Consider the following 10,916-nt stretch of genomic DNA (forward strand, 5'->3'; position numbering starts at 1 on the left):
TACCAAAGTTTTCTCATGTTGCGTGTAAGGGAAAAGATGGTCAATGGACAATCAACAAAGATGCTTGATGAAGAAATATAAAAATAATATATATAGCATATATGGCTGATATTTTTCTACAGATGCTAGTATTTTTTATTAGATTTATTTACTTAATTTTGCAAAGTCATTCTTGAGTAATAAAAGAGGGTGGGAATGGTGCCAGCCTTTTCTTCATCCAAAGTCCCTATGAGAGTTCACCTATTAATCCATGAGTAGATCAGACTGCCAACATTGGTGTTCCTAAAATATATGTTCAGTATGGTTTTTTACCTTAATGATTCTCTTTGTGAATCACTAAATTATAAACCAAATAAGATCCAGGAAACTTCTTCAAGCTATGGTAGAAGTAGCATGCATTTATTAATCAGTGTTTATGGTTTAAGGCAGTTGGGGAAATGTGCTGATATCTTTCCAGGGTTGAGTCCCTGCAGAGAATATCGTGGGCCCTGTTCTGCTTGACCATGATGATGCATGCTGGCAAATGCAGCCTTTTCAGTGTTTTGCAATGGTTTTCATACACACCTAAATTTAAGCAATTTCTACAAAATGTCCCTACTTGTCACCGGTGCCTCTTTGGTTCATTGTCATGATGTTCATCATCACTATCAAATTTAATTTTCTGGCCCTGAAACTGTACTTTCCTTTAGCAGAGCCAGCCTGGGCCAGTGTCTTTATTTTCCTTTCCTTTTGCTTTAAGTCTGTGACCTTTCGACTTCCATATGTTTAGGGATTCTTGCTGATCATCTGTGATTTTTTTTTCCAATGCTTCTTTCTCCACCTCTCCTTCTGCTACTTCCTGCATCACATCTTTGTTTCTTAATTGTAAGTTATCATTACTTGCCTCTTTGGCATTATCCAGTGCTCGTTCAGTTCTTTCTTTAAATAGAATTATCCCTTCTTTTGCTCCTCTGACAAAGTCTATCCATGATTTGAGAAAAGGATGTACAAATCTTCTTTACAGGTTTGATTGTCTAAGTCACCTGAAAATTTCAACAAGCATCCAATCTTTTCTTCTGGAGGTTTCATTTCAGCAACTTCTGCCAACTTCTGTTTTTTTTTTCTTGCTCTTTGAAAAGTATTAGCAGGTCTTTGTACTTCTAGCCAGTGTTCTCTACAAACTCCTTAGCAGATTTAAAACTATCAAACAAAGCAAATATTATTGCTTTTATGTCATCAAGGGTTATATTATTGGGAAGCATTTAATATAACGGATCTGTTTTTTTGCATCTTTTTTCCCTCTCTACGATCATGTCTTTTGCCTGTTTTCCCCTCCCCCTCCCCCACCCCCTCCCTCTCCCTCTCCTGTTAGGAAAATTGTAAGTTCACAGAAAAAATCATGCATAAAATACAGAGTTCCATACAACACCCTTTTATTAACACTTTGCATTAGTGTAGTATATTTGTTACAATTCATGAAAGAACATTTTCATAAATGAACTATTAACTATAGTTTATTGTTTGCAACAGGTTATACTGTTGTAAATACAGGTTCAGTCCTATGTTTATATCATTTTTATACTCATCAGTCACTTCAGGGAAAGGATCGCTCTGAGATCTCTGATTTTAGCTTATCTTCAATTTTTCTCACATGTTCAGTCTTTGATTTGCTCAATGCATATACTATTACATTAAAGTCTGTTGTTAGGTGGTTTAACCTGTTGAATTTTATCGTTATCTTCACAGGTACCCAGCCTTCATCCTATTTGCTTTGTTTCTTTAAACATTTGTCCATAGCAAATTAAAGTCACCAAAATAATGCCAAATTTGATGACATAACAGCCATTTCTTCACCATCACCATTTTCAGCCCTTGAGGCAATCTTTCGAATCCTGGTCCTGCAGAGCTGCACCACAGAATAGCTAGCAGTGACAGTCTCAATTTCCAAGCTTTGACATGTTTTTGAGAAGTCAATAAAAGTATTTTGGTAGATAATGCCATAAAATTAGTTATAAAGTGACAACAAATGTCACATAATCATAAAAATATGAGTCAGATTGTTGCTCAAGATTAAAATAGAATGACAAAAATGGATAAAAGCCAAGGCTAACAAAATATACTGATGCGGCAAATGTCATTATATTAATCATCTCAATTATAGTAATAAAAGCTCCTTTAAGATTAGAAATCTAAAATAATCCAAAGGAACTAGCACTTCAAACTTGTAAAAGTCATTTCTCTCCTCTGAACTTCAGTTTCCTCATGGATGAAATGAGGGACTTGGGTTAGACCAGAAGTTCTTGACTTTTAACAGGAGGGTGTCAGGCTTCTTTCATAATTAGATAACATTCAGACCCACTTCCCTGAGAAAATACAGACACAAGCATTTTCTATATATCAGCGGCTCAAGATCAGAGCTCCATATAGTCTCCGTATCCAGATTTAAGACTACTATATCCACCACTCTTTGTACCTTCTTATTCTTAATTCTCTCACTGAAGACAGTTGACCTTGGTGCACATTTCATATGTTCTCAGTTTTGGAAGGCTTCTAAGCCCTCTCTGAGTTCACAGTCACTCCTTGGACTCAGGGTTGGCTGAGATGTGCAATGTGAAAAGTGGAATCTCACAGGGCTCTGTTCTAAGAAAGGCCTCATAATTGGCTTAATGCTCTGCTGTCATCATCTTAAAATTCTTAATTTTTGAATGAGGGGCCCCACATTTTCCTTTTATACTGGGCCCCATCAATTATATAGCCGGCCCTGCTCTAACCACCATCTGACTCTCCCTGCTCACATTCCTGATAAGTGGTCATCCAGTCTCTGTGTGGACTCACAGAGCAAGGCAGAACTCAGCACTTTTCAAAGAAGCCATGACAATTCTACACCGACCTACTGGTTAGAAAGTTCTATCTTACATTGTATTGGAACCTACCTCTCTATAGCTATACCCATTGATCATAGACTTCTATATTTTGAGTGATAAATTTTTTCAACTTAGGAATGTTTACATATTTGAAGACAACTGCCATTATTCCCCACCAGAAGAAACTTAATAAATTAATGAATTGAGTCCTCCCTTATTTGATTGATCCATGAAAAAAAAAAAGGCTCTAGTAAGCTTGTGTGAGATGAATGATCATCTGAAAGGGCCAAATAAGGAAAGGAAATTATCATGAATAAAGCTTGGACAAAGAATAGAGAAAATTTAAGGGAAAGAGCAGATTTTATGATTCTGAAAGGAGAACAAGCCTTAGTTTTTGTATCATAAAAAAATCTCCAAAGAATGAAATACACTTATGCAATTTGCTCTCATTTTGAAATTTGTGGTATTAAGGAACAGATCTTTCTTTTGTAAGGAAATGAAAGAGTTTTTTTGCCATTTCTGAGAATTTTTTTTAATGTGAAGTTTTTTATTAGATAAGTTGTGGGTTTACAGAAAAATCATACTCTAATATAGGGTTCCCCTATACCACCATATAATTAATGCCATGCATTAGAATGTTATATTTCTTAAAATTGATGATAGCATAGTTTAAAAATTGTACAGTTAACTATAGTCCATGGTTTAATTTAGGGTTAGTTTTTAACGTTGTATATACCAATGAACTTTAAAAAAATGTTAAATTCTAGTAGCATAATACAAACAAAAATTTTCCCCTTTAACCACATTCAAACACATAATTCATTTCTATTAATTATGTTCACAAAGGTGAGCTACAATTACCACCATCCATTACCAAATCTTTTCCACCATCCAAAATAGAGACTGTATATATTTTAAGAATTAAATCCATATTCCTTATACCCACACCGTCCCCTGGTGATTTATATTCTAGATTCTGCCTCTATGACTTTGCTTATTCTAAATATTTCATATCAGTGTATCATGTAGTAAATGCCTCTTTGTGTCTTGCTTATTTCACTCAACATGAGGTCTTAATGTTCATCCATATTGTTGCCTGTATCAGGATTTCATTCTTTTTTATGACTGACTAATATTCCATTGTGGGTATATAGTACATTTTGTTTATTCATTCATTGGGTGATAGACTCTTGGATTGCTTCCCTCTTTTGGCAATTGTGAATGAGGCTGCTATGAACATCCATGGGCAAATATCGGTTTGAGACCGTGCTTTGAATTCTTTTGGGTATAAATAAGGCTAGAAGTGAGATTCCTAGGTCATATGGTAATTCAACACTTAATTTTCTGAGGAACTGCCAAACTCCTTTCCACAGTGGCTGCTCCATTTTAAATTCCCACCAGCAATGAATGAATGTTCCCATTTCTCTCCCTCCTCTGTAACACACGTAATTTTCTGTGTTTTTTTTCCCCCTTAAGTGGTAACTATTCTAGTAAGTGTGAAAGAGCGGCTTATTGTGGCTTTTATTTGCATTAACCTAGTAGCTAAAGATGTTGAGTATCTTTTCATGTGCGTTTTAGCCATTTGTATATCCTCTTTGGACAAAGTCTATTCAAGACTTTTGCCCATTTATTAATTGGGTTGTCTTTTATTGTTGAATTGTAGGATTTCCTTACATATCATGAATATTAAACACTTCTCAGATATGTGATACTTTCTCCCATTGACTATGTTGCCTTTTCACATTCATGATAAAGTCCTTTGATGCACAAAAGTTTTTATTTTTGATAAGATCCCATTTATCTATTTTTTCTTTTGTTACTTATGTTTTGAGTGCGAAGGATAAGAGAGCATTGTCTAACACAAAGATCCTGAAGATGTTTCCCATGATTTCTTCTAGGAGTTTTATAGTCTTGGTTCTTATACTTAGGTCTTTGATCCATTTTGAATTAATTTTTATATAAGGTGTGAAATAAGGATTCCTGATCATTCTTTTGCATGAGGACATCCAGTTCTACCAGCATCATTTGTTGTAGAGACTGTTTTGTCCAGTTGAGTGGATTTGGTAGCCTCATCAAAAAACAATTGGCCAGAGATGTGAGGGTCTATTTCTGAATTCTCAGTTTGATTCTATTGGCATATATATGTCCTTGTGCCAGTACAATGTTGTTTTGCCCAATTTAGCTTTGTAATATGCTTTAAAGTCAGGAAATGTGAGTCCTCTAACATCATTCTTCTTTTTCAATATGGTTTTAGTTGCTCAGGGCTCCTTACCATTCCAAATAAATGTCATGATTGGCTTTTCCATTCCTGCAAAGAAGGCTGCTGGAATTTTGATTGAGATCACACTGAATCAGTAAATCACTTTGGATATAATACACATCTTAACAATACTGAGCCTTCCATTTATTTAGCTTGTTGAATTCTCTTAGCAAAATTTTGTAGTTTCCAGTGTATATCTGTTTTATCCTTTATGAAATATATTCCTAGACCTTTGATTGTTTTAGTTGCTATTGAAAATGGAAGTTTTGTTCTTGATTTTCTCCTCAGATTGCTCATTACTAGTGTATAGAAACATTATTGACTTTTGCATAGTGATATTTACCCTGACACTTTGCTGATTTCATTTACTAGCTTGAGGAGCTTTGTTGTAGATTTTAGGGGACTTTCTATAACTAGGATCATGCCACCTGCAAATAGTGAAAGTTTTACTTCTTCCTTTCCAATTCACATGACTTTTATTTCTTTTTCTTGACTAATTACTCTGTTTAGAATTTCTAGTACTTGGTTTAATAACAATGGTGACAGTGGGCATCCTTGTCTTGTTCCAGATCTTAGAGGGAGAGCTTTCAGTCTTTCACCATTGAGTATGAGGTTAGCAGTGTTTTTTTTTCCATATCTCCCCTTTATAATTCTGAGGAAGTGGCCTTCTATTTTTTTTTTAAGATTTATTATTTATTTATTTCTCTCCCCTTCCCCCCCACCCTGGTTGTCTGTTCTCTGTGTCTATTTGCTGCGTCTTCTTTGTCCGCTTCTGTTGCTGTCAGTGGCACGGGAATCCATGTTTCTTTTTGTTGCATCATCTTGTTGTGTCAGTTCTCCATGTGTGCGGCACCATCCTGGGCAGGCTGCACTTTTGCACTGGGCGGCTCTCCTTACGGGGTGCACTCCTTGCGCATGGGGCTCCCCTACGCGGGGGACACCCCTATGTGGCACGGCACTCCTTGCGCGCATCAGCGCTGCGCATGGGCCAGCTCCACACGGGTCAAGGAGGCCCGGGGTTTGAACTGCAGACCTCCCATGTGGTAGACGGATGCCCTAACCACTGGGCCAAGTCTGCCGTCCCTATTTTTTTATAGTGTTTTTTTTTCTATCAACAAAGGATGCTAAATTTTGTCAAATGCCTTTTCTACATTAACTGAGATGAAAACGAGGGCCCCCCTTCCCATTCTGTTAATGTGGTGTATTCATTAATTGATTTTCTTTTGTTAAACCACCCTTGCATACCTGGGATAAATCCCACTTTGTCATGGTATGTTATTCTTTTAATGTGCTGTTGGATTTGATTTGATAGAATTTTCTTGAGGATTTTTGCATATTAAATATATTCATAAGAATATACTTAATATACTATTAAGTATATTCATAAGAAAAATTGGTCTGTAATTTTCTTCTCTTGTAGCATATTTATCTGGTTGTGGTATTAAAGTCACATTGGTGCGTCAGGATGAGTTAGGTAGTGTGATGTTTAGGCTCATATGTCAACTTGTCCAAGTAATGGTGGCCAGTTGTTTGATCAGGCAAGCTCTGGCCAAATTGTACAGTGAGATCATTTCTAAAGTGAGTCGCTTGTAATCAACTTATATAGTTGGATCACATTTTTTTATCCCTTCTGCCAATCTGTGTCTTTTGATTGAAGAGTTGAATCCATTAATGTTCAGTATTACTACTGTAAAGATAGAGTTTATTTCAGTCATTTAGTCCTTTCGGTTTTTATCTTATGTCTTTTTTGTCTCTCTTTTCCTTTATTGCTACCTCCTTTTTCCTGTAGTTGATTGTTTGTAAGGTATCTGACTTATTTCTTTCTCATTTCCATTTCTGTATATTTTATAAAATACTTTCTTTGTGGTTACTTTGGTGTTTGTATTACAAAGCTGTTTTAGTTTCCTTGGCTGGTTAAGGCAGATACCATGAAACAGATGGGCTTAAACAATGCAAATTCATTATTTTGCAGTTTGAAGCTTAGCAAATGTCCAAATCAAGGCACCATCCAGGTGACACTTTCTTCTTGAAGACTGTCTGCCAGTGATCCTTTGTTCCTCTGCCGCATAGCTAGGCATAGCAGGGCAGTGCCTGCTGGTCTTTCCCTGGGTTTTGTTGCTTTCAGCTTCTTGCTTCTATGGTTTTGTCTTTCTTTCTATTCATTCCATTTATAAAAGAAATATGTAATAAGATTAAGACCTATCCTCAATGAGGAGGGTCACACCTTACCTTAACTGAAGTAGACTCATGAAAATGTTCTACTTACAATGGGTTCATACCCACAAGAATGAATTAGATTTAAAAACATGTTTTCCTGGGGTACATACAGCTTCAAACCACCACCACAACCTACATCTATAACCTACTACTTTGAAAAGATACCAGTTTAATGTCGAAGCATACATGATCTCTGCTCCCCTAGCTCTCCATTCTCCTCCCCCCCTTATATTATTTTTGTCCCACATTACCTCTTTGTATTTAGCACATCCATCATCAGGAATTATGACTATTTCTTATTTAATTGTACTTTTATTTTTTTTAGATTTATTTTATTTCTCTCCCCTCCCCCAGCCCCATCAACTGCTCTCTGTGTCCATTCTCGGTGTGTTCTTCTGTGTCTGCTTTCATTCTTGTCAGGAGGCACCTGGGATCTGTGTCTCTTTTTGTTGCGTTCTTGCTGCATCAGCTCTCCATGTGTGCAGCGCCACTCCTGGGTGGGCTGCGTTTTTTTGTGCGGGGTGGCTCTCCTTGTGGGGCACGCTCCTTGTGCATGGGGCACCCCTACATGGGGGGCACCCACACACGGCAGCACTGCACATGGGCCAGCTCACCACATGGGCCAGGAGGCCCTGGGTACTGAACTCTGGACCTCCTATATGGTAGGCGGACTATCTATCAGTTGAGCCATGTCCACTTCCCAAAAATATGGAATGCTTCATGAATTTGTGTATCATCCTTGTGCAGGGGCCATGCTAAACATCTCTGTATAGTTCCAATTTTAGTATATGTGCTGCCGAAGTGAGCACTGTATTCTAATTCTTATAGAAGTTAAAGATTGGAGTTATGTATTGAAGCTATATTACTTTTGGGTTTTGCATTTACTCATTCAGTTCCCTGTACTAAAGATCTTCATGTCTTCACATTGCTCCCAGTCAATTTCTTCTGTCTTTTCCTTTCAACCAGGTCTTTTCATGATGAACTTCCTTGTCTCAGTTTATCTGTAGATATTTTAAGCTCTCCCTCATTTTTGAAAGACAGTTTTACCAAATCATTAATTTTCGGTCAGCAGTTTTTCTCTTTCAGTACCTTAAATATATCACACCACTGCCTTCTTGCCTCCATGGTTTCTGATGGGATTTCTGTACTTAATCTTACTGAGCACCCCTTGTATGTGATGAATTACTTTCTCTTGCTGCCTTCAGAGTTCTCTTGTTATCTTTGGCATTTGACATTCTGATTAGTATATGTTTCATAGTAAGTATATTAGGGTTTATTCTGTTTGGAGTATGTTTTGCTTCTTGGGTATGTATATTTGTGTTTTCATAAGAGTTGGGATATCTTCAGTCATTATTTCCTCAAATATTCTTTCTGCCTCTTTTTCCTTCTCTTCTTCCTCTGGGATTCTCATGATGCATATATTAGTACATTTCATGCTGCCACTCAAGTCCCTTAGACACTGCTCAATTTTTTTCTATTCTTTTCTTTATCTTTTCTGACTATATAATTTTGATTGTCCTATCTTCTAGTTTACTGATTATTTCTTCTGCCTGTTCAAATCTGCTATAGTATGTGTCTAGTGTATTTTTATTTTATTTTTTTTATAGTGATGTTACAAGTTACTCTGCTAACACAAGATAATGACTACAATAACAATAAATCTGCTTTGGTCTGTAGTCATACCCCCACACCCCTTATTTTTGTTCATTCCTAAATATTGAGTGACTTGGGACTTTCTCCACTCCACTTCAGGATGAGGTGGGAAGTAGATATTTATGGGGCAAAGGAAAAGAATTGTTTTACCTGCAGTTGAATATACTCCTTGTTTTTGGGATGGAACTGGACCATCATCATTGTTTTGTTATTTGTCCAGGGCAAGCATGAAGAACTGGAAAGTAGGGGTTGGCTGCAACTCTGCTATTCACGGCTCAATTGATGTATGAGAAAAACTGAAGCTTTAAGTCTCTGAGAAATATACTTAACAGATACATTGAAAATTTTAGTTTCCAATAAAAGGAATAGAAGAATCATGATTGGGGAATTAAAAATGAGTATAACTATGTTATATTGGGGAAATAGATTTTCATATATTCTGAAATAGGGCTTGCTGAGGGGGTGTTGACTTCATAAGGAAGTGTGACTTGCCTATGGTATCCAGACATTCCTAGATCCCTTTGAAACACTTTTGTTTGAGGCTTTGTTTACCATGACAGTTTGTGAAATCTGCCATAGACCTGCATAAGTGTAACCTCCAGAATAATTTCCTGACTCACTTTGAAATCTCTTAGCCAGAAAAACTATTTCATTTAATATTTCCCCTTTTGGTCAATATCTTTTTCAAATGCACTGCTGGTTAACACTTGCAAATAATCCCTTGGTGCCAGGAAAGCTCATCCCTGGGAGTCATGTCCCACAATGGAGGTGGGGGGTGGAGGGGAGGTAGTGAGTTTATTTGCAGAGTTTAGCTTAGAGGGAGGTCACATTTGAGTAACAAGGTGGTTTTCAGTAGGTAACTCTTAGGCATTAATTATATTTAGGCTTAATTTCATTATTACAGTAATAAGCTTCATAAGTGCAAGCATTAAGGTAAAGGTTTAGCTTATTGGTCTGTTTTCTTTTATTAGGCAAGGCTTATATAATACAGAGTTTTTTGCCATCTTATCTGAGAAAGTAGTAGCACTTCCCCAGGAGGGAAGTTTAGTATTTTATGAACTACTACATGGGCCTATATTTACCCAGAAAACATAATTATGGCAACAAGGACACATTTATATTCCATAGAAATATGCTTTAGGTGCATTTTTCTCATATACCATGTCACTATCAACACCCTGTACTAGTGACATACCTTTGTTATATAGCCTAAAAAAACCTTCTTATATTTGCATTATTAACCAAAATCCTTGGCCACTGCAGAGTTAACTCTGTTATACAATCCCTTGCTTCATCCTCTAGCTTTTCTTTTAGCAACACATATGACCCTCTTATTTCTAGGGGCCTTTTTGTATATACATGCTACTCAGACACTTGTGTTCCACCCAAATATTTTCTCCCATTGTGTAGATTGTCATTTTACTTTCATGAAAAAGTCTTTTGGTCCACAAAAGTTTATAACTTTGATGAGGTTCTATTTATCTATTTTTTCTTTTGTAGCTTACACAAGATCCCAAAGATGCTTCCTTATGTTTTCTTCTAGATCGAAAATTCTGGATCTTACATTTAGGTTTTTGTTAAAATTTGAGTTAGTTTTTAATAAGGGGTGAGAAAGGGTCCACCCTCATTCTTTTGCAAATGAAGACTCAGTTTTCCCAGCACCATTTGTTGAAGAGACTATTTTTTAGCAATATAGTGGTCTTTGTCCTTTGTCAAAAATCGATTGGCCATAAATATTAGGGTTGACTTCAGAACTTTCAATTCAATTCCATTGGTCTGTATTTCTGTCCTTGTGCCAGTACCATGCTATTTTGATTTATGTGGTTTTATAAAAAGTTTTAAGATCTTCAAGTATGAATCCTCCAACTTTGTTCTTTTTCAAGATGGGTTTGCTATTTTGGGCCCCTTACCCTTTCATATAAATTTGATTATTGGCTTTTCCA

General features: G+C 36.5%; 1 non-coding gene and 1 pseudogene across 1 annotated transcript; both read right to left on the reverse strand.

Moving 5' to 3' along the window:
- Positions 1-601: 601 nt before the first annotated feature.
- LOC101422479 (lupus La protein homolog pseudogene) lies at positions 602-1,241 on the reverse strand (annotated as a pseudogene).
- A 6,781-nt stretch (positions 1,242-8,022) lies between these two features.
- Positions 8,023-8,129, reverse strand: LOC111766335 (U6 spliceosomal RNA). Its single transcript, XR_002798412.1, has one exon. It is a non-coding gene; the product is annotated as a U6 spliceosomal RNA (small nuclear RNA).
- Between the last annotated feature and the right edge of the window lie 2,787 nt (positions 8,130-10,916).

Source organism: Dasypus novemcinctus, chromosome 5, assembly GCF_030445035.2.
Source record: "Dasypus novemcinctus isolate mDasNov1 chromosome 5, mDasNov1.1.hap2, whole genome shotgun sequence".
Lineage (NCBI taxonomy): Eukaryota > Metazoa > Chordata > Mammalia > Cingulata > Dasypodidae > Dasypus > Dasypus novemcinctus.